The sequence below is a fragment of the Pleurodeles waltl genome, chromosome 11, assembly GCF_031143425.1.
Source record: "Pleurodeles waltl isolate 20211129_DDA chromosome 11, aPleWal1.hap1.20221129, whole genome shotgun sequence".
Lineage (NCBI taxonomy): Eukaryota > Metazoa > Chordata > Amphibia > Caudata > Salamandridae > Pleurodeles > Pleurodeles waltl.
The window spans coordinates 813438130-813463335 of NC_090450.1; the positions used below are offsets into that span (position 1 = coordinate 813438130).

The window sequence follows — 25206 nt, forward strand, 5'->3', positions numbered from 1 at the left end:
TCCCTCCCACCTCCACGTAGTCTGTCTGGTCATGCCAGGATCTCTTTGGGTGTGCACTTCAGTGCTTTAATTTCAATGTTTCTATATGTGTATATTTGTTTATAGTTCTAATTCAAGTTATTTTCAAGTTTGCAAAGAATTGTGCAAAAGTTTTTATATGAAATTTCTCTATAAAGTTTATCCTTGTTAATCTTATTGTCGATGTTCTTTATATGTTTCATAGGCACGTCAAAAGTGGCATGAACTGACGTCAGCACGGCGGCGAGGACTTCTTATTGCCACGATGACGTCACACGGAGCCGTGTGGAGTCGGGCAATTGTGACGTCCTCGCCGACGTGCAGAGCTAGAGAGAAGTTTCTGTTGAATGCTACGCATGGGGGAGAATTTGTTAGGTGAGGAATCCACAGGTAGCTAATGTATCCACCAGAAAAAGCGTTACTGAAGGTAAGTAACTTGCTCGTTAGGGAGAATAACGATTGCCTGAGTGAAGTCTTTTGCTCAAAACCCAAATGAACAGACCAGTGGTGTAACAAAGCTTGAGGTGGGCCCCACTGCAAGTTACATGGAGGCCCACCCGACCCAGTCAGTGTACTGTGTCGAAAGTGTCCCTTGGAGCTCAGGGGCCCCTCGTGGGGACTGCAGGGGTTAATGTTACACCACTCGAGCTGACATAAGGGCACAAGAGGCCAACTAAGCAGCAATCACTGATCATGCCTAGTTTCCCCAGCCTGGAGTGGTAAAAGGCTTATGGAATTTTTCAGCTTCGTGTGGTGGCATTGTGCTAACCCCATGCTTAAAGACTTTGTAGTAAAAATGGCAAAAGGCTTTGTCCCTTTCTAGCTCAGTGTGGGTGACGCTGTGCTTATCCTGTGCTTAAAACTCTGTTAGTAAAACAGAAATTTGAGGTGAGCAGACTCTCAGTGTTGCTGGTGTTGTAGGGTTCTCCTTATTAAGGAGCTGCTCTCTGCCTAAACTTGGGAACTAAGCAGAGTTCCTTGCTTTCGGTTTTGGATATTGCGGTCGCCAGTAGGTAGTTATAAGTAGGACCTAGTTTCCATAGAAAAATGAGGGGTTTTGTTTTTGTCAATAACTTTGGTGCCGCTTGTCGAATCTTCACAAAATTTTCACAACTATATTGCCACTCACTTCAGCTGCTGTCTTGAAAGTTTTGGGGTGATTCGTCAACTGGGGGGGCCAAGACAAAAGGGGAACGGAGTCCAAAAATTCTAAACACCCCCCATGCAATTTCCCATACGGATTTTCTACACAAGGACAGAGCGAACGCCTGACCAGATGACACCACATTTGGCAGAAATGCAGCTCTTGGTCCAGAAAGCGCTGTTTCTGTTATTTGGTGTGAATCTGTTAAGTAGTTTTTGAGATACTTAAAAAAATTAATGGTAAATCTAGAGGCGCGAAATCCTCCTGATCTTGTGCAGAGATCTGATTGGCTGCTAGCACTTCAATCAGGAAGTGTTGGCAGCCATTTTGGGACTCACTGTCCACATGTGAGCTCCTCAAACGTATTCTCCCAGGAGTCTCTCTGGTCATGCCAGGGATTGGCCTTCTATAGATGTTCCACTGTATATTAGAGCTCCATGTGGGAGACCTCCAAGCCACCCCGAGTCTAAGGTCTCTTTTACGTGGAGAGTCCCACTCGCTTGTGTTTGTCCACCCATAGTAGATCAACGATAAGGCTATCAATGTTTTAAAATACTGTCTGAGAATGATATAGAATGTACCCTCTAGTACATAGAGGCATGGAGGAAGTAATATTATTTTTGGGACTTCAATTTTGCCCATGAGAGAAAGAGGTAAGTCTCTCAAATACGTCACAGAGGCTCGCAGTCCCTGCACCACTCTACCAATATTAAGGTACAAGAAGGTCTCAGTAAATGCTAGTCGAATCCCCAGATATCGGGTGTCACTTGATTCTCAATAGAGTTTCAGCAGTGGCAGAGTTTCAAGCGGCATCCCGGTTAGAGAGCCCAGAGGGTAAAGGACTTCGAGGGGTTCACCCGTAGTCCGAGACCTCCCCAAACTCTCACATCACATTCTTGAGTATAGGTACAGAGTGAGTTGGCCTGAAGATATTTCAGGGCATCATCTGCATAAAGGGAGACCACAAGTGGTCTCCCTTAATGTTACTCCCCAGGGACTCAATGTCGGGTGAAGTCTCAAAGCCAGTGGTTCCATCGCTAGTTCGAATAGGAGCAGTGAGAGAGGGCATCCCTGTCGGTGCCCCTGTATGAGCTAAACAGGTCAGATACCCCCCTTACCCGATCACACCCAGGTGCATGGTTCCATATTATAACTGGACCCATTGGATGAATTTAGGGCCCATCCCAAATTTCCTCAGGACGTGCCAGAGGTATGTCCAGTTCAAAGAATCAAATGCTTGTTCAATATCTAAAAGCACCAGCGCTAATGCATTGTCCAGGCGCCCCGAACAATGATAGATATGGGAGAACAGTCTCACATTATGTACGGTGGCTTCTCCCACGGAAAAACCCCGACTGGTCCGAATGTGCGAGGGACGGGAAGCACAGAAGAAATTCAGCCGCCAGTATACCACTAAGCAATTTTACATCAATGTTTAAAAGAGAAATAGGCCTGTAGGCAGCGAGCATGATTGGATCCTTACCAGGTTTGTGAATCATTACTATTAGGGCTTCACGCAGCATAGGTGAAAGGCTTCCCTGCTGGAGGGCCTCCTCAGAGATCTCTGCTAGTTTATCCACTAGGGTGTCTGCATATCTACGATAAAACTCAGTGGGGAGTCTATTGCTCCCTTTTGTTTTAGCCATTATCAAGGCCCGGATCGCAGCTAGGACTTTCTCATGTGTAATAGGCCTATCTAAGTTGTCTCAGTCGTCAGAGGCAGGTCAGGGGAATGGAACATCCGTCAAGTAGTCCACGATGTTGCATGATCAGGTCGGTGGTCGATCTGCATAAATTACACCTAAGATGAATGGAAAACCTCATTTATGACCCGATGCATGCAAACTAGGTGTCCTGCTTGATCAGTCAAGGTGAGGATGAGGCTTTGGAATTCCTCCCTTTTGACCAGTTTTGCTAGCATTGCTCTGGTTTTGTCCCCCTGAGCATGGAGATTTGGTGATATGTATAGATGTGCTTTTCTAATTTATGTTATCATCCAATAGGGTTTCACGGGTACCCTACAATTCCGCCACCCTTTCGGGTTTGTAGGTAAGTCTTTTTCTATATCACCCAGCTCTTGCTCATGCACCTGAATGTCCCTGTTGAGCTGTTGTCGGACACTGCATGTCATTTTACAGCAGACCCTGCGGAGGACTGACTTCATCGCTTCCAGTCCATTACCCTACTGTTCGAGGTTCCACAGTTCTCATGGAAATAGAGTGTCAGTGTGTAACTGTGGATTCAAAAGGGAGAAAATTCATAAATTCTTCAGCGTGGAGACACCAGAGTGGGCTTTCCAGCCTATCATTCGCTCTCCCCAGCGTTAAAAGAATAGGGTAGTGGTCCGACATATATCAAGGCAGATAACAGATGCCAGACACAGTCTCAAGTTACTGGAGACTAGGCAATGGTCCAACTGGCTGTGGATACCTGCACCAGGAGTATAGCATGAGAATAGTTTGACATGTGGGTGTTGGACCCTCCAAATATCACTGAGGTGTGCACTTCATGCATCATGTCCCTTAGTGCTTCTATCATATGGGGTTTAGAGTGCTGTTAGGATGGGGTCCTGTCCAGCTCGACATTTAGGACACAGTTACAGTCCCCTGCCATGACTATATCAGCTGCAAATTAAGGGGTGGCAGTCTGCACCACAGCAGTGTAGAAATCGGGACAATCAGTAGTGAGCAATGTTCCCTATAATTTTTTTCTACTGTGTGCGGCAGTGTGCGGTCTCTGTGCGCTGCAGCCAAGGATACGTGCACCAAGAAATTGACCATTCACGCGCGCGCAGCGCATAACTAGCCAAGATCTTTGGCATTAGCCTCTCCATACCACTAAAGCAAAAATAGGATATCATTGCTTCATGCAATAGGACATCAAGGCAGTTTTGTGACCTGGTTGCACACCCCAAGGACATGACCTGTTAAGTGCCACCTACACCCCAGTTAGAGAAAACAGAAATCGGGAGGTTGAACCATTATGAAACTTTAATGAATACTCTCAGAGTGCTGCAGAGGACCCCGCACATCAAATACAGCCAGTTGTACAATTGGTTAACATTTACAGTTTGATGAACACACTGCTGATGAATGCCATGATGCCCCTGCCAAGATACAGGCTGAGAAATGGTCCTACCCCATCCATACACGAACTGTAGGAGAAGCCGCATCAGAGTTTAGACAAGTCAGGTGCCAACATTAGATGTGTGACATGTTTGTTTTTCTCACCGGTCCTTGCCATTTTTCCAGTGCTGATAAACTCGGTCTAAATCAACTTTCCCATTTGAGAGGTAAGCCTTTGTCCTCATCAGCATATCTAGGTGACTCTCCTCTAGTCTGTTTCTTAATTTAGACTTGATTGAGTTCATGAGGCTGAATCCTCGTTCGCAGTCTGCACTTGAAGCCTGGAAAGTTGCACAGATATCAACAAGCTGAGATACAACACTATACTGTGCAGCATTCCGCAGAGTGAAATTCACCATGTCTTGAAAGGTCCTAAACAATCCGTTTTTTATATGCTCTGCCACCACATATTTATAATCTCTGTACTGCCGAACAACATCACCAGGGGTGTCACAATCACCCAGGACCAAGACCTTCCTATACTTCTCAACAAGTCTTTGTACATTCTCAGTCCCAAAATCAAACTGTGATTGTGTTGTTACTGTATGGAAATCAAAGCTTGTCCATTCCTTCAATTCATCTTCTGGGAACCTTCTTTCCATGTGCTCACAAAGAAGTTTAATGAAAGATAACATCGGCTCACTATCATACTCTCGGTCATCTCTGCACAAAGCCATCAGATCTCTTACTGTGTCGCTCCAAAAGACAGTGTCGCCCAAGTACTGATCCTTTATTTGGGTAATTTTTGCTCTTGCATACTGTACAGCTTCAAAGGTGGTCAAATAGCTTTTCTGAAACAACTTGCACAAAGATGCAAGTTCACCCAGAATGTCATTTAGTGCTGCAAAGGAAATATGGTAGTTTGAATCCGATAGTTTTTTGTAGCAATATTTAGCAATTGGGTCATTCTCCTCAACTCTTTCATGATCAAAGTATTTGAGAGCAACCTCATAATTATGCAAGAGTGCACCAACGGCAAAATGCCTTGAAAGCCACCGCACCACATTGAGTGGCCGAAAGGAGACCGCTTCACATTCAGTAACCAAAGCAATTTCGTCCAGCTTGGACTTTCTTAAAGGTGAGCGGGAGAACACAGTGTAGACAGTCCTCAGTAATGTTTCCATTTCCCTGATCATCGGCACTTTTTTCCAGGAATCATCAACTCCCAAATCTCTGTGCGCAACACAGTGCTGCTCAACTAGATGAGGAATGGATTGTTTGAGGCGGGTAGCAACACCATTGTTCTTTCCCAGCATCACTGATGCACCATCTGATGTAAACATGACCATTTTCATAAGGTCCAGCTTATTGGCAGTGTAGAACTCTTTTACAGCTGTAGTGATAGCCTCCGCATTGCATGCACTCAGAGTTACAATTCCCCCAAACACTGTTTTGTGCTCTGTTAATGTTACAGATCGTAACTTGAAGTAGAGGATGAGCATTTTTGTAACTGAAATATCTGTGCTCTCATCAATTATCAATGTATGATACTGAGCACTGCGAAGTTCTGCCATGAAGTCAGAGTGTATTACGCTGTTGATGGCCTCCAAAAACTCAAAGGCATAGTTCTTGCTCCTCCAGCTGTCTGGTATCTTCACATACAATGCGACGTGGTCATGGATGTCTTGAACAGATAACATTGATGTGTTCATTTTGACTGCTAGCAACACATTGTTGATGAGAATCTTTATCTCTTCAGGCAGGGATCTTTGCCGTTCAACTACTTCTAGTCTGTTTGCTCTGTCACTGGCGGTTTCCGTTAGCATAGTGCGCACTCCAAAACCCAGCCTGGCAGCAGCACTTTTATTTCTCAGTGTCACCAAAGCAGATTCATGAACTCTGCTACATAAATGGCGTTTCAAGTAGTCCAGCTTCCAGCCATCGCCCCATTTCTTCCCAGTAGAAAAGTCCCCTGCGATCTTTGCTTCTGCACATACTTTGCAAATCAGCCCTACTTCTGGATTGTATAGAAATAGCTCTCCCAGTTGAACGCAAACCTTGCTCCTGGACTTCTGTGTCTCAGTCTCCACAATTTCTTTCAGCCATTCTTCTTTGAACACAAGACAGCATTTCTTCCTTTGTGGTGAAGCTCTGCTCTCTGATGAAGTCACAGCTTTGCGCTTGAACATTTTGGTGGCAATGAGTCTGAGCCTACTGTGCCGCAAATCCTGCCAAAAAAAAAGGACATTAATTAAAGTGAGGAACATTATTTAAAGTTGTTTTTTATGCTATTGAATGCAATCTACCAGACAAGACTGAGCTATCTCTTGGAAAATGTAGCAAGCAATTACCTGGGCCTTTCTGTTTGATCTCACACCTGCCTGTAGATGTAACACTGTCTAAGATGTCTGCAATAGAAGAAAAAACATGGTTACAGCACATGCTTGTGTTCAAGATGTACTGCAAGGAAGAACTACTAAATATTTACCTGGTCTTTCTGCTTGTAGTCACGTCTGCCTTTTCTAACCAATGTTAGAACTGTCTAAGAAGCCTGCAAAAGAACAAAAAAAAGGGTTTAAGAATGTTTTCATTTTATAATGTACTAGGTGCATCACAAGTGAAATCTACCAAATAATGACCAGTACTGTCTTGAGATGCCTGCAGCAAAAGAAAAGATGGTTAACAGTTGGTTACATCATGTTGTCATATTATAATGTGCCAGGTGACCCAGATGGGGTACCTATCAAATAATTACCTGGTCCTTATGCTTCTAAACATGTCGGTCCATTCAAATCTTTAACTTGCTCGGTCCGACAAACCTGTAATAGAAGCAAAGGTGTGGATCATGAACGGGATTTATGTAGAGACCCTTAATCCCACCTTGAACGTCTACAGATTTACCTGGTCTTCCTTGGTACTCATGCCTGCCTGTTCAAATGCAAATGGTGACTGGCTGCAATTGGAAAGAAGATATTTAGCTTAGGCTATAGGAGTTACAAAAACATTATGCATGACAGTTCCAGAGCAATTGAGTAGTTACCTGGGCTTTCCGTTTAGATGAACTCTGGTTCCATATTATCGTCTGTTTGGAAACCTACATCATGCGTTAGCCCTTCGATGATGCGGCCTTTACAGGCCTCAAGTTATCTGCTCAGCCACTCGCTATGACTAATCGAATTTATAAGGGTGAGCCATTTTTAGGCCTACTGGCTCGTTCTGGCAAGCGGACAAAAAAGTGTTCTGTCCATTCAGACTGTAAATGATCAATGAAGGTGCCTTTACGTCTTGTTGTTGTCTTGTCACATTTGCTGTGCATGATGCAGGGAGCGACGTTGCAAGAACGTTGCAACGTGCGCGCTTGCCAAAGGGGCCTGCGCGATGAGGGAAGGAAAGGTGCGCGCGCGCCTTACAGGAGACATTGCCCGCGGCCTTTAAACGCTGTTTTCATTGACTTCAATCCAGATTCAAATATGAGCATTTTCTGCAATAGGAGAGCACGACTATCGCTCTAAAAGGCTTATTTGAGCTTAGAAAGTGATAATGCATATAAACAACTATGAAGTATGACAATGATGGAAAAGTTGATAACAGCACATTTTCTACTGTTCTGAAGCATTTCCTAGCTCATTAACCATTACTTTTCAACATAAATATCACTTGCTCGCTTGTATGCTAAAGTACGCCAAATGATGTTTAAAACACTCCCTGCAGCCTTTAAACGCTGTTTTCATTTACTTCAATCCAGATTCAAATATGAGCATTTTCTGCAATAGGAGAGCACGACTATCGCTCTAAAAGGCTTACCTTTTAAGCAAACCTGCGTCCTGAAGATGTCCTTCCTGCTCGGCGGCAAAGAGTGACCCTGTCCTCACGCTGTGTCTGTTTTGTAGACGCAGCGCTGACGTCCTCTCTGCTGCCGATACAGGGGGTGACGTTGCAAGAACGTTGCAACGTGCGCGCTTGCCAAAGGGGCCTGCGCGATGGGGGAAGGAAAGGTGCGCGCGCGCCTTACAGGAGACATTGCCCGCGGCCTTTAAACGCTGTTTTCATTGACTTCAATCCAGATTCAAATATGAGCATTTTCTGCAATAGGAGAGCACGACTATCGCTCTAAAAGGCTTATTTGAGCTTAGAAAGTGATAATGCATATAAACAACTATGAAGTATGACAATGATGGAAAAGTTGATAACAGCACATTTTCTACTGTTCTGAAGCATTTCCTAGCTCATTAACCATTAATTTTCAACATAAATATCACTTGCTCGCTTGTATGCTAAAGTATGCCAAATGATGTTTAAAACACTACCCGCGGCCTTTAAACGCTGTTATCATTGACTTCAATCCAGATTCAAATATGAGCATTTTCTGCAATAGGAGAGCACGACTATCGCTCTAAAAGGCTTATTTGAGCTGAGAAAGTGATAATGCATATAAACAACTATGAAGTATGACAATGATGGAAAAGTTGATAACAGCACATTTTCTACTGTTCTGAAGCATTTCCTAGCTCATTAACCATTACTTTTCAACATAAATATCACTTGCTCGCTTGTATGCTAAAGTACGCCAAATGATGTTTAAAACACTCCCTGCAGCCTTTAAACGCTGTTTTCATTTACTTCAATCCAGATTCAAATATGAGCATTTTCTGCAATAGGAGAGCACGACTATCGCTCTAAAAGGCTTACCTTTTAAGCAAACCTGCGTCCTGAAGATGTCCTTCCTGCTCGGCGGCAAAGAGTGACCCTGTCCTCACGCTGTGTCTGTTTTGTAGACGCAGCGCTGACGTCCTCTCTGCTGCCGATGCAGGGGGTGACGTTGCAAGAACGTTGCAACGTGCGCGCTTGCCAAAGGGGCCTGCGCGATGGGGGAAGGAAAGGTGCGCGCGCGCTCGCGCCTTACAGGGAACATTGGTAGTGAGTACAAACACATTAATTAAACAGGATTATGTAAAGTCCCTCAGAGTCCAGGACTCGATCCTGGTGAAGAAATTAATATCCCCGGGCATAGCCGGAGTAGGAGGTGGTGGCATATAGCTGTCCCCTCCAACACTTCCAAAGAGATTGTACACAGTTGCCCCAAATGTTTGTCTCTTGTAAGAATTCAGTGGATACCTTATAATGCTTGTAATATGCATACACCCTTTTACGCTTCTTTAGCTGAGCAATACCATGGACATGACATATCATAAGTTTAGCTGCATGGTCTGCCACCTGTTAACTTTGGAAGTCTCTTCCACTCCCCCATCAGACACGACCACACCTCGTCAATACAGCGATTCCAAAGCTGTGGCTGGATTGGCAATGCATAAGAGCAATAAACAATACTTCAACTTGTCAACCTTGTAAACACAAAACTGTCTCCCAACTTCCCCCTCCTCATGGGCAGCTGCGCCATGTCCTCCCACCCAGCATCATGCCGGCCGAAGCCCAGCCACGGCCGCCCCATTACCCCAAGGTAGAAAGCAAACTATATTAAGACTCCAGGCAAAAAAAGAATCCTCTGTGCTATGCTAGAGGTACGGACACGAGAGGGTGCAAGGCAAACCACACTCAAGCTTCTTTTCTGAATCACTCAGCTTTCACCTAGAGCCTCCAGTCAATAGCATTAACAACAAGAAAATAACCAATGTACATCACTATTGCTCATTTGACTCCTTCCCCCGGCATTAGTTCAGTAATGACTGCTGTCCACAGATGTTAAAGTTCCAAAGGGTGAGGCAGCTCCCCTCACTTCCACCCTGGGGAGTGATAAATACTATGTAGGTGGGCCCCCAACCCCCATTGATCTCAGTACTCCGAGTTCAATGTGCAAACCCTCAAACTTATCCCACGCCAGTACTGTCACTAACAGTGATATGAACACTGTGGCGTCACTAGAAAGACTTCCTGTAGCACAGAGTACGCCGTTCGAGCAGAATGTGATAATTTTTTAAGGTTGAGTGCTATCCACCCCTTTCACCTCTAGGGACAGGCATACTGTCGCTGAGCACCAGAGGACTTTGATCCCGTCTACTTGCGCTCTGACCTACGGTCTGTGGTAGGGTATCCAGCAAGTCACCAGCTTCTGCGGAGCTGAAAAAAAATAAGACAACCTGTATGTTGGAGTCTGAGCTTTGCTTGGAAAAGTAGACTGTACTTCATGTTCACATCTCTCATTCGCTGTTTAACAGCAAGAAAAGTCTTTCTCCGATCTTGTACTCTGGGTATAATCCTGGAATATAGACATAGGTTTTCCCTGAAACAGTGATGGCCCTTGTACCAGGACACATTGGAGAATGGCATCCCAGTCACGAAAGTTAAACAGGTGGGCAGTCATGGCTCTCGGGGGGGGGGGGGCTCCCAGTTTTGGCGAAGGGGCTAGCACTCTGTGGGCCAGTTCAACCGTAAAGAACTTGGAAAGTCTCTTGGGTTAAAGGGTTGTGGTTTCCAGTCCTCTAAGAACAGCTCGGTGGACGGCCCTCTGCCTTCTCTGGAAAACTCACAAAACTGAGTTACTTCTCTGAGAGCGTCCCTCCGAGTCCTCAATGCATTCATCCTGGCATCTGTCAACTTCTGGAGGTCGGAGACCGTTGTACGCAGGCTTGTGGACCTCTTGTTGTAGGGTATCCACATTTTGTTTTGCTATAGCCAGGCTGTCCAGCACTTTTCACAGGACTGCACAGAACAAATTTACATCGCTAGTGAACGCATCAATCTTGTTGAACACTTCCGCTTTGGATCTCTGGATCATCGCCATGAGATCTGCTAGCAACGGGGCAGAATCCTCTGACCCATCCAGAGTTCCAGCAGGGCCCTGGTTTCTTCCATCATCACCTGGAGCACGAGGAAGCAGCAACTCAATATAGTTGACAATTTTATTCGTCTGTGCCAGTTTGTAGCCTTTATCCTTCACCATAATGTCAAAAGCAGGCAGCAGCAGACCAAATGCACCAGCACCAGTGCGGGGGAATTCCGCATCCCGCAGATAGTTTAGTCCCCACTGCCATGGTGTTGTCCAGGGATCCCCAGGTTACATCTGGGGCCCGTGGAGCCCTGGGATTTTAGAGGCGATCCCCGGCCCCAGTGCTAGGGCTGCAAAGGCCCTGCATCGATGCCGTGCAGTGCGCCACCACCAGCTGCGAACCAGCATAGTGTTTTACAGACTGGGGGCGACGTCCATTGCAAGTTTCTCCATTGCCCTCCGGTTCTGCTAGGTCCTCAGGGCTCTGAAAGAGCCAAATCATTCCATGGAGCAAGCACCCCACGAGGGGGGTTACCTCAGCCGCCAACACTCCGGGTCACCCCAATGGCTCAGCCAACAGCCTTGGCTCCCCTCTGTCACTGGAACAAACTGGCCCCATGCGGACCAGGCCGCCAGAAGTCCGTTGTAAGCAAGCGAAGGCTACAAAAAACAACTATAACAACCCTGTAACTTTTGTTTTTTCAGTGTATATCAATCACGTGGGCAGAACAATTCAGTGCTTCTGATTGTAATTAGGGTTCCCTGGAGATGAACAAGGAAGTACATTTAAATTATTAGTTTTTACAGGCGAGCGCAAAGCGCTCCGTCCCGTTTTGTAATCTCTCTTTGGGCTTCAAACCACGCCCATGTCACGTCCGTTTCTTTCATTGGTTCGTGAGCTTGCTTTTTAAAAACTGCTTGCTTTCATTAGTGAAAGGCATGCAAAGTCATGCTTTTGCCGGTGTTTAGCCCTCCTCCAGCGCAGCAACCAAGTACTGAAAACATTCGAGGCTCCACGTTTTCTGTCTGGTTTCTGGACTACTTTTTTCTTTTTCGCAGTGCGATCTCGCTGGGCAGAATTCGAGCGCTCTGCATGACATCGACCCTGCTACATAGTTAAATGCACTTTTGCTGGTTACGTAGATAATTGCACTTTTGCCGGTTACATGGATAATTGCACTTTTGCCGATAGTTTTCACTACTAGTGAACTTTTATTTCCCTTTGTGTGTCTGCTTTATACTGATGGCACTGAAAAGTCCAGTTAGTTATGTGAAACTGTTTTATTTTCATTTTCAATTTATGTGGCAAGAAACGTCCGGTTAGGAGTTTACAATGCTAATTGCTCTAGCTCAAGCAAACGCGAGACCGTTTGCGTTGCAAATGCTTGTTTTTAGTGCCCTTAGCCTAAACAACTACATCACCGTTGAGTTTGTCTCCGCATTTATGGAGCATGTGTGGTGAAGCTGCATGTTTCCCTGAATGTTCATTAAGCTCTCGGTTCTAAATTTGAATGTATTGAAACTTTGGCTGTAGTATTACGAGAGCCAGATAAATTCTGTGTAATAGATTATCACATACAGAAACATGCGCGTCTTAGCACGCAGCATCTTTGGTTGCCATCAGGTAGGGCAAGTAAGAAGCTGCACACCACTCTTTGTTTGGAAAATTAAGTATTTCAGTTTACTGATTCACCTTCATCTGCATTTTACAGCCGGATAAACATGACCGTTTTGAAAGTAAGCACTTGTGAACATTCCAAAGCTTGGGAAATACTACCTTTGTGCAGACCTGTCTGTGTTGATATAAAACACAGAACAATTGAGTTTGCCTAGGTTTTTGATAAAAATGTATTAGTGATGTAAATGGACATGAAGGGTCAAACATGTAGAACCATTTGTGATCTTTGAGTATGTGACCTTTCTATTAAGGTAGTTTCAGAGATGCACTTGATTCGTGATGTGTTCTAAGTGTCTTATAGTCTAAAAAAAAAATGCTTTGCCCCCAACTTTGTGGTTAAAATGAATATTGTGATCGGGCGCCTTCATGTCTCATATCAGATTTTATTCCAAACATTTTCCTACCAATAAAGGGTAATGAGCCCTCTGCTTCTTGCTATGTGGGATCATTAGTTGAGGATGCTTCTTCAAATAAGATAAATCCTTGTAAAAAGAAAGCATATTTATCACTGTGGCAGGGAATATGACTGTTAATTACCTGGAAGTAGATTAAAGACCAAGTTTAAAGGCTGCGGCTTCAATGGACATGTAAGCAATTTTCAGCCTGTTTTACCCCTAGCAGGTTAGCACAATCTCATGCGAAGAAGTATCTCCCTGGATCTCTCACCCCTCCCCTCTTTTTTTCATAAATCTGTTTATTAACATTTTGACATTTTATCATTACATTACTTAATGCTCTGATATTTGGTTCATTATAGCATATTATGGCATACATTGTAACACTTGATGATTGAGTTAATAACACAGAATTGCGATTTGTCTTACAGTAAATCTTTACATTTGTTTACGTAATTATTACTGTTGCTGTTTTACTTCTGGCTTTTGGTCTTGCATAGTTTTTATTTTCTACTGTGCTATGTATTTATTGCTCTGTTCTATTATTGTGTTTAATGTATTCGTTAGCGTGCTTAGCATATATTAGTCGGCACATCCTTGACTGCATTTAGTGTCATGGTATTGTTTCAGTCCTAGATGTTCGATTGAGGCGTTGTTATTGAGGGGTCGAATGTTATGAAATTTATTTAGATTAACATTTGAATATAAAGAGGAAAAAGTAAAGGGAAAAGAAGAGAAAAAAACAACAAGAACGTTTGCCGGTGTCCTATACCTGTGTGATTATTTCCCGCGTGTCTGTTTCTAAGTCGGGATGTGGGTCATGCTACATAAGATCGATTTGCAGGTGGAGGGGCTGGGTCAGTTGTCAAGTTTGGTGCATGAAGTTTTCCCACCTCTCGGTGCTATGGTGTATCTTTCTAATTTTCAGCTGCGGTTCTCTTATACAGCATGTTTTTCCTCCTATCGATACTCTCTCGTGTTAGTCTGATTCCACCTCTGCTGAGTGCACTCCCATGTTACGCAGCTGTAGTAACAGCCCTTCCCAGCAAGTGGCAATCGGAAACTGTTGCAACCCCAGGATCTCCTCTCATCTCAGTGCTGTGCTGTCTGCCCCCGCCCATACCTCAAGAAAGCACCTCGAGGTCTGTATCGGCAGAGGGTCTGGAGATTTCCATCTGTGGGTCACTAATCGCTTCGCCATGATGAGCCCTAGGTCTGTAAACCGTGTCTCTGCTCTGCGTTGCTTTTTTCTGGGGAATAGTCCCAGGATGCATGCCTCCCATGTGCAGGGTATTCGTTGTGCTATGCATTCAGATAATTTGTCAGTCACTTCCCTCCAATAGGGGCCCAAGCTAGGACAGGACCATATCATATGCAACAGGTCCGCTCCAATCTCGTGGCATCTGGGACAGGCCGCGTTTTCACAGGCAAAGTATCTGTTCACCCGGGCTGGTGTAAGGTAGGCTCTGTGTACTATATAGTATTGAATTAGATGAAATCTAGCGTTGTGTGGTACATTGAGGTGACTTGTGAGAGCAGTTTTCCATCGCGGTATCGCGATCGAACTGCCAGTGTCTGTTTCCCATGCCACATGGAGTGTTTTGTTTTCAGGGGCAGTCTGGGCTCTCAGGGCGTCTGCCAGCCAGCTAACCTGGTGTTGGCCGCGACCTACCACCTGCAGGTACTGAACCAGCAGGTGAGTAGGTGGAGCCTTTGTGATGTCTCCCCACCTGGACCCCAGGGCCCCCAACATGGAACAGTATAATAGAAATTGGCCAGGCGGTAGTCCCATTTCCTGAAGCCTGGGGAATGGTAATAGTTGGGTTTCCTCATAGAGGTCACTGAGTGTGTATAAGTCTATCTCGTGCCATGCTCGTAACTCAGAGTTTGACGTGACTCTGGGTCCCCTTGGTGTGCCCGATAGTGCCAAGGCGGGCGCATAGGGGATTGCCGGTCTTGTGAGATGAAGTGATCTGCAAAAGCATTTGTGGGCTACCCTGAGGAACAGTTGCCGCGGGGTATGTGCTTGTGTAAGTGGGTGAAATAGATGTTGTATCTGTTGGAGTGCTCATGGTTCTGTCTCCGATGCTGTGTCTGCTAGCTGTGTGTCCGCCAGCCATCTGGATATCCACTGGAGATGGGCGGCTAGATAATAGTGTTCTAGATTGGGGACCGCAAGTCCGCCCTTATCAGACAGTCGGTATAGCATTTTCAGGGCAACCCTGCAAAGGCCACCGTTCCAAATGAATTCCCTCAGTCCTGCTTCCAGTGTCCTAAAGTAGCCGGCGGGGATGTAATGTGGAAGATTAGAGAAGAAGTATAAAAGTCGCGGCAGGACAACCATTTTCAGGAGTGCTATCCTGCCCGCTACCGATAGCGTCTTCCAAAATGCCATTTGAGACCTGATCGAGGACACCGCTCTTACAAGGTTGCCTTCGAATATATCTTCCTCGCTGTGATATATTCGGATACGCAGGTATCTAAATGTGCATGGTTGCCACGGAATAGGGCTCCCCATTAAGTTAAGTCTTGGGTCTGAGAGTCCCGGATCAAATGGGAAGAGGCACGATTTAGACCAATTAACCTTTAGGCCTGATATTGACGCAAATTGTTGCAGGAGCGAGCCAGCCATTGGTGGGATCTGTGTGACATCTTTAAAATATAATAAAAGGTCGTCCGCGTACAGTGGCACTATGTGCAAATGATCCCCTAGAGGGATTCCTGTTACTTCCTTCTTTGCCCAAGGCCGCTGCCAGAGGTTCTGTAGCAAGTGAGAATAGCAACGGTGAGAGAGGGCAGCCCTGTCTCGTGCCCCTACACACCTGGATAGGTTCAGATATCTCTGGCCCCATCCGTACACGAATCAGCGGTCTGGTGTATAATAGTTTTACTAGGCGAGTGAAGGAGTGTCCCATGCCAAATTGTTGTAGCACTTTAAACAGGTAAGGCCACTCCAGGGAATCAAAAGCTTTTTCTAAATCTAAAACCAGGCAGCCCGCTCGTGGCCAATCGCGTCTTGCGTACTGCATGACCCGAAACAGTCGTCTGATGTTATGGGAGGTATCCCTAGCTGGCACAAACCTGTTTTGTGTATTAGGCCTGGCACGCTTGGCGCGAGTCGTGACACCAGCACCTTGGCTAATATTTTATAATCCGTGTTTAGCATTGCCAGGGGTCTATACGAGCCCATATCCTCACCCCTGCCCTCTTATTGTAAACTTTTTCACCTCCTTTTGTTTCGTGCGCGAAGGTAAAGAATTGGAAACATATAATACACGGAAGGTCAAATAAAAATGTATAGACTATGGGATACAATAACTATGTGTTAAATAACATTGTTTCCATGAATCTCATATGATTAATTCTGTGTTTTTTGCTAAGGCTTGTGAATCCAAGTCTACAAAATAGGAAAAACTGAGACAAATAACTATTGAGTTAAGTGCCACAAAACTCTTTTATTGGCTTCTGGCGATTAAGTTTATATGTTAAAACCACCTTCACTACTAAGTGATATTCCCTCTTCAATGCAGAACCTTTTTATTTCCCTTGTTGACATCTAACCACCAATAGCTTTTTTTCCCTAGTAAAAAGAACATATATGAAAAATAGAATTTTTCCCCATTAAATACGATTGTAAATGTACTCAGTTTGTGGATTTCTGTTGATACCTTTTCAGTAAATGCCAAATATGGGGACTGTATACTCATTAAAAAGGTTATGTTCTCTTTCTGCAATTATCATACGTAAATGTGAAAATCATATTTTTTTTTTTCTGATTTTTCTTTTACAGATGGAGTTGAACACAATTGTATTTCTCGTAATTCCATCGCTTTTGTAACAGGTACTTACTTTTACACGTCTGGGTTTTCTGCTTGCCTACATAAAGATAAAAAGAGCTGGAAAATGTGGTTACATATAAAGCTAGGACATTTGAGTGTAACTTAGCAAATTGTAATCCAGTAACTTCTGCCTTGTACTTTACAAAACCAGTTTGTCCAGAATAATGTGAATACACTCGAATGCTAATAAAATACAGTGGCCTCAGGAAACCTCGCAGCATAAAGAATTAGTGATAAAATAGGTTTTTGATTTAAATGGTGCACTCTAGCACTATCTTTGTTCATTCATCACTATATTACATTGAACAGATCTAACACTAAGCCGAGTACCACTTCACCCACCAAGCCAGTGCCTCCTTCATGCAGACTTGGATGGAATACAGCCGGAAGGCAGCCGAGAGTTGGCTAAGCCCATTGAGACCTGACACTTCTGCTTTTAACATCTGTTTATCTTAACGCTGGTTTCATTTAGAAACATTCTGCTTTTAACAGTTGCCACATCGTGCTTATTTGAGAACACTATGTTTAAAGTTGTTTTGTGCACCACCTTTTGGGCAAATGAAGTAGCAATTGAAAGCACCACAAATGGAGGTGCGCACTAATTGTAGATTTTAGCATCATTTAGCACTGTTTTTTTCACCATGAAAGGTTGAAATGCTTTGCTGGTCTGTCAAAAATTTACCATGCAAAATGCTCTTCATTGCATGCAAATATCTGTAGCAGCGGCATTAGCAGTGATTGATTTTAATAAGTAATTAATGAAGGGTGGGAAGAATAGAAGGCCATCAGAGTGTTATGGAGTAGTGGCTAAATTGCCTACTTTTTTGGCATTGAGCCTGCAAGTGGATGCGCTAGTGTGTTCTTTTCACCTGCAAGACTCTAAGTAAGGGGCTTAGAGCTCACCTGTCACGCACCATTTGTTGGATTGCGTGAGACTCTTCACAGCCTCGTAATTCGTCACTGCAGGCCTGGCATAATTTCCGTTTCTCTGTGGAGCAGGGACTAAGCACTGATTGATTCAACTTAATCAGTGCCCTTCCATTGCTCTCGACCAGAGGTACTAGTTTTTTTTTTAGTTTTTTTTTTTTTAACATCTGTTGCCTTGCAAACAGAAGGCTTATGTCTTGCAAAATCATGCCTGGCAGTACAAACAAAATTGCAAAGTTTTTTGTTTTTTATAGCTAACTTTTCACTCATGTTTGATTTTGCTTGTGGGCACTCTTCTCAAAAGATGAATATTATTTTGTGCAAAATATTGCAAAGCGACGCTGTTTCTTTATTATGTGTAATTTCTGAAACTGCTTTAATGCGTAATCATGCAGTACACCCCAATCCGCCCCAGAGCAATCCACCCCATTTTACCCACACCAGTCAACCCCACTCCTATCCAAACTACTCACCCTAATCCAATCCACTCCAACCCAATCTAATCTGCCCTACTCCAATTCTCCCCACACGCATGCAAAACAATCTGCACCACTCCATAACAATCTGACCCACTCCAATTCAGAGAAATCTGCCCCACTCCAGTCTGCACTACTCCAACCCAATACAGTATGCCCCAGTCCAATCCAAAACAATATAACCCACTCCCATCTACCCCACTCCATTCTGCCCCACTGTAATCCAAAACTATCTGCCCCACTCAAACCTAAAACAATCTACCCCACTCTAGTCTACCTCACTACAATCTGCCCCACTTTAATCCAAAACAACCTGCTCCACTTCAGTTCACCCCCTCCCATCTGCCTCACTCCAATCCAAAACAATCTTCCCCACCTCAATCCAAAACAATCTGCCCCACTCAAATCTAAAACAATCTACCCCACTCTAGTCCACCTCACTCCAGTCTACCCCACTTGAATCCGCCCACTCCAGTCTGTCCCAATCCACAACAATCTGCCCCACTCCAATCCAGAATCTGCCCCATCCCAATCCAGAATACGCCCCATCCCAATCCAGTCCACCTCACCCCAATCCAGTCCACCTCACCCCAATCCAATCCACCTCACCCCAATCCAATCCACCTCACCCCAATCCAATCCACCCCACTCCATCCCAATTCACTCCACTCCATCCCAATTCACTCCACTCCATCCCAATTCACTCCACTCCCATCTAATCCACCCCACTCCCATCCAGTCTCCACCCCACTTCCATCCAATCCACCCCACAAGAATCTGCCCCATTCCAATCAAAAACAAGCTGCCTCACTCAAATCCAAAACAATCTGCCCCACTCCACTCTGCTCCACTCAATCCAAAACATCCTGCCCCCACGCCAATACATTTCACTCTGCCTCACTTTAATCCAGAACAACCTGCCCACTCCATTCTCAGACAACCCAGTTGAATCCAAAACAATCAGCCTCACTCCCGTACACCGCACTCCATCCAGTTCACCCCACTACAATCCAGTCCACCCTACACCAGTCCATTCCACTCCACAACAATCTAATCCACCCAATCCATCCCAGTCCAATCTACCCAGTCCATTCCAATACACCTCACCTCAATCCATTCCACCCCTCTCCAGTCTGATCCACCCCACTCCTACCCACCCCACTCCATCCCACCCAATCCAGTCCACCCCTCTCCAGTCGATCCACCCCACCCCACTCCACCCCACCCCACTCCATCCCTCCCCACTCCAATGCATCCCACTCCAATCCATCCCATTCCAATACATCCCACTCTGCTCCATCCCTCTCAACTCCAATCCAACCCACCCTACTCCAGTCCACTCCAATTCTGTCCACCCCACTTGAATCAAGTCTATCGTTACTCAGGCGAGCTGAGGGAGGTCTTGCGGCACAGATAGTGGTGGAACCTCGCTACACACTGCTCAGCATACACACAGAGGTAGATTTGCCACACTCCAAACCCCTTTTTAGCAACCTAGGACTAGATGTGGCAAAAAGTCATTGCCAAGCACTAGGGATCCCCCAAAGTCCCCCCCACCCCCCACAATCGCGGAGTGGAGACGGGGGATGGATCAGTGTATGATGGCCGAGAGGGTGAGTTACCTGGCACGCAGATGCCCATGAAAAGTTAACAAGGTGTGGGACCCCTGGAGGTCTTAGCATAACATGCAGGACACACAACCCCATTTACAATTAGAGCATCACCCTTGAACGCTGACACACAATTTATTCATGTTAAATACATACATTGTGGTGGAAGCCCTTCCATTTGACCCGTTTGGGCTTACTGTTTTGGTTAATTCAAAATGCCAATAAAAACATTTACATAAAAAACGAAGTCTACCTCAGTCCAATCCACCCACACCACCCCATTCCTCCCACTCCAAAAAATCCAATTTAATCCACCCCACTCCTGTCAAATTCAGTCCACATGAATACACCATACTCCAATCCAATCCACCCCACTCCAAGCTACCTTCTTCTACCCCACTTCAATACAGTCCACCCCTCCAATCCACCCCACAACAATCCATCCCACCCCAATCCAATCCACCCCACCCCACTCCACCCCAATCCACTTCAGCCCAATCCAGTCCACCCCATCCCAATCTAATCCATCCTCCTCCAGTCCAATCTACCCCACTCCAGTCCACCACAATCCACTCCACTCCAGTCCACCACAATCCACTCGACCCCAACCTACTCCAATCAACCCAAATCAAATCCATCCCAGTCCAGTCCACCCCAACCCCAATCTGATCCACCACATTATACTCAATACAGTCAATCCCACACTGATGCACTTCACTCAATCCAATCCACCCCACCCCATTCCAATCCAACCCACAGCAACCCATTCAACCGCATTTCAATCCAGTCCAATCCACCCAACCCCATCCCAGTTCAGTCGACTCACTCCAGTCCAATCCACCCAGCCTACCCCACTCCAAGCCACCCCAGTCCACTCATCTACAATCCACTCTACCCCAATCCTATCTGCCTCACCCCAGTCAAATCCATTTCAATCCAGTCCAATCCAACCCACCCCACCCCATCCCAGTTCAGTCGACCTCACTCCAGTCCAATCCACCCAGCCTACCCCACTCCAAGCCACCCCAGTCCACTCATCTACAATCCACTCTACCCCAATCCAATCTACCTCACCCCAGTCAAATCCAGCTCACCCCACCCCACCCCAGTTCATTCCGCCCTACTCCAGTCCACCCCACTCCAGTCCAATCCGCCCCACCTTAGTTCAATTCGCCCCGCTCCAATCCACCCCAATCCAATCAAACACACCCCACCCCAATCCAATCCACCCCACTCCAATCTAGTCCACCCCATTGTAGCCCACCACACCCAAATCCAATCCACCCCACCCCATTTCAATTCATCACACTCGTCCCCAGGCCACCTACTCTATCACAGTGCAATCCAACCAACCCATCCCATCCCAATTCAGTCTAGTCCACTTCAATCCCTCCTGTCCAGCCCGCCCCACTCCATGCATCCACCCCAATCAAATCAAATCCACCCCACTACAGTCCAGTTAATCCAGTCCACCCCACCCCACCCCTATCACTCTAATCCAAACCACCCACTCCAATCCAATTTAATCTACACCATTTGAAACCACCCCAATCCTATCCTGCTCTCCTGTTTCATTCTGCCCCACTCCTATCCTGTTCACCCCATTTTAATTAATCCCACTCAATCAACTCCACCCCACTTGACTCCAGTCCAGTCCACCCCACTACCTCAGTCCACGTCCACTCCAACCCACTCCACCCTACTCCACTTCACTCTAGAGAACTGTCTGCCACTGAACTTTACTCCCTTCTGCTAAACTGTACATCACTCTACTCCTCCTTCACTCTACGACATTCCAACAAATCCACTGACACTCTACCCCCCACTCCACTCTGACATTCCACACCATTTTTATTTTTTATACTTTCGCATAAGGTGAGTGGCCCTGGGGCAAGGGCCGCAAAATATTTTTAGGCCTTTTCTGCCTCTCCTGGGGGCAGATCAGCCTATTATAATTAGGCTGATCTGCCCCCGGGTGGGGGGGAGCAGAAACCCTTAGACTCTAGGGATATATATTTTTTTGTTTACTTTTTTTTTTTACATGTGGGGAGTGACCCCTTAGGTAAGGGTCGCTCCCCTGGGGGTGGGGGGGCAAATTTGTTTTAGGCCATTTTTTGGGAGGTGGGGGGGGGGGGCAGAAACCACTTAGGCACCAGGGATTGGTGTGTGTGTGTGTGTATGTGTATATGTGTGTTTTGTTTGGAGGGCAGCCCCTTGAGCAAGGGTCGCTCCCCATGGGGGAACATTACTGTTGGCCATATCTGCCCCCCTTGGGGCAGATCAGTCTATTCGTGGAAGGCCCATCTGCCCCCAAGGGGGGCAGAAAGCCCACCAGAGATCAGGGAAGATTTTTTTCTTCAAAAAAGAGGGTGGAGATATAGCCACATCCCCACCCCAAATACATGGGGCCAAAGTTGTTCTGCCCACCAGTGGGCAGATTGGGCAAATACCCGTGATCCACACCCGAGGGGGCAGAAAGTCTACTGGATGGCAGGGAATTAAAAAAAAAAAAACAATAGTGTGGTGATGGCTGCCAACCAGTATTGGCATGGTTATGCCCCTACCCCAACTGAAGGGGGTTAACAGTCTTTCAGCTCTTCCCCCACACACTAAAACATCTTATCCCACAGCAGGCAAGAGAACATTTGATTGTTTTGGGTTTTGGTTTTACATTTGGGCCAGGAGAGCTTGGCTAACTCTCAAAATCGTCCTGCTTGGAATGGTGAGGGTTGCACTTTTTGGACTTTGGGACACTGCCATGTAGAAAAATCCACAAGAGCTAGACACATCTGAAAACTAAACATCTGGGTGAGTGAGTCCAGGGTGATGTGCTTCACATGCACTCCGCACCATTTTCTTACCCACAATGCCCTGCAAACCTCCAACTTTGCTGGAAATCGCACATATTTCCCACATTTTTGTGATGATACCTTTCGGAATCTGCAGGAATCCAGTAAATTCCTACCACTCAGCTTTGTCTCATCTATACCGATAAAAATTCTGCCGTACTTGTCAACCTAAAAATGTTTTCTTTTTCTTTTTCAAACTGCCCTTTGTGACCCTCTTTGGTTCCTACTCAATTTCAACATGTTTTTGGCTCTTCACTCTCACAGACTCTTGGACCACGTACACAAGTGAGGTATCACTTTTTCCGGGAGACAGAGGGGAACTTTGAGTGGTAGGAAATTTGTCCCGGTGCGGTGATCCCACACAGAAATGTGGGAAAAATGTAAAAACTAATTTTTAGCTAAATTTGAGGTTTGCTGAGGATTCTGGGTAATAAAACATTGGGGGATCCACGCAAGTCACACCTCCCTGGATTCCTCGGGTGTCTAGTTTTCAGAAATGTTTCGGTTTGTTAGGTCTCCCTATATGGCTGCTGAGCCCAGGACCAAAAACGCAGGATCCGCCCCCCCCCCCCACCCCCCCAAAAAAAAAACAGGCAGTTTAATATTTGATAATTTTGATGTGTCCACATAGTGTTTTGGGGCATTCCCTTTCGCTGGCACTAGGCCTACCCACACAAGTGAGGTACCATTTTTATTGGGAGACTTGGGAGAACGCTGGGTGGAAGGAAATTTGTGGCTCCTCTCAGATTCCAGAACTTTCTGTCACTGAAACATGAGGAAAAAATGTTTTGGGGCCAAATTTTGAGGTTTGCACAGGATTCTGGGTAACAGAACCTGGTGAGAGCCCCACAATTCCCCCATCTTGGATTCCCCTATGTGTCTAGTTTTTAAAAAATGGGCAGTTTCAGTAGGTTTCTCTAGGTCCCGGCTGAGCTAGGGGGCAAAATCCACAGCTAGGCACTTTGCGCAAAACAGCGCTGTTTTCTTTGGGAAAATGTGATGTGTCCACATTGTGATTTGGGGCATTTCCTGTCACGGGCATTAGGCCTACCCTCACAAGTGAGGTACCATTTCTATCGGGAGACTGCAGCTCATTTTTTGGCTCTGGGTACCTGGGGTTCTTGATGAAACTACATGGCCTATTTATCCCCGCAAGCTGAAGAGTCCAGGAGACGTAATGGTATAATGCTTTGAAAAATCTGCCATCGCAGGAAAAAGTTACAGAGTAAAATGTAAAGCAAATGGCTGTTTTTTTTTCACCTCAATTTCAATATTTGTTTTATTTCAGCTGTTATTTTCTGCAGGAAAACCTTGTAGGATCTACACGAATTACCCTTTGCTGAATTCAGAATTGTTTCTACTTTTCAGTAATGTTTAGCTTTCTGTGATCCAGCATTGGTTTCACACCCATATTTGTCAATAACTTGAAGGAGGCTGAAAGCACAAAAAATAGTAAAAATGGGGTATATCCCAGTAAAATGCCAAAATTGTGTTCTGATTCTGATTCAAGTTTACCTGTTCCTGAAAGCTGGGAAGATGGTGATTTTTAGCAACATAAACCCTTTGTTGATGCCATTTTCAGAGAAAAAAACACAAGCCGCCTAATGCAGCTCTTTTTTCCCATTTTTTGAAAAAATCGAAATTTTCGCTGTATTTTGGCTTTTTTCTTGGTCTCCTTCAGGGGAACTCACAAACTTTGGGTACCTCTAGAATCCCTAGGATGTTGGGAAAAAAGGACACAAATTTGGTGTGGGTAGCTTACGTGGACAAAAATCAATGAGGGCCTAAACGCGAACTGCCCCAAATAGGCAAAAAAAGGGCTGGCACGTGGGGGGGGGGGGGGGGGGGTCAGGGGGGGGGGGGTGCGGGGTGAGGCCTGGCAGCGAAGGGGTTAACCTGGGCTCTGATTATGGCTTGGTGATCTGGCAAGTGTTATTTGGCAAATCTCGTTAGGACTGATTACTAACTGTTTTTGTGCAGTTAATTGGAGCTTTCATGTGCAGAAGGTCATCTGTGGAGGGAAATTCCGCAATGCTGCTTCCCAGAACCGAAAAGAGTAGACCTTTGTGCTTGCAGATTTGATTTATAGATGCAGACACCACACTTTTACGGTTGATTATCCACAACCTTAAATGTATTATACGGGCGAGAAAGTGACTATTTCAGAGCGGTGATGGCAATGCAAATAGTGGTAAACACAAATTTACAGGTTTATGTATATTCAAGAACAGGTAATAGTTTGCTTGCCATTATGTAAACGCCGATTTGCTCCCTTAAAAAGCTGGAGTAAGTACCTTTTGGAGTGGAAATGGACATAGTACAATGCCATATTTTCTGGGGTATGGCGTATAGGTTTTCAAGTGAGAACATTATTTAGCTGGGGAGAAAAAAATAGAATTTTTTTTGTATTTCCTATTTTTGGTCTTGTTTACTCTAGCTTGTCAATTGAAAATACAATGTTACTATGGAGTAAGTTTGAAA

The 25206-nt window shown here is 45.4% G+C and overlaps 1 protein-coding gene across 18 annotated transcripts in view; it reads left to right on the plus strand.

Moving 5' to 3' along the window:
• Positions 1–25206, plus strand: part of MTMR3 (myotubularin related protein 3) — a 1044680-nt gene that overhangs the window by 205495 nt on the left and 813979 nt on the right. For 17 of the 18 annotated variants that reach the window (XM_069214606.1, XM_069214607.1, XM_069214612.1 and 14 more), the window contains one exon: positions 16815–16865. The exons of the other annotated variant lie outside the window; for it this stretch is intronic. The gene's annotated coding sequence lies outside the window, so the exon portion shown is untranslated. The remainder of the gene's footprint in view (positions 1–16814; positions 16866–25206) is intronic. 18 annotated transcript variants of the gene reach the window in all.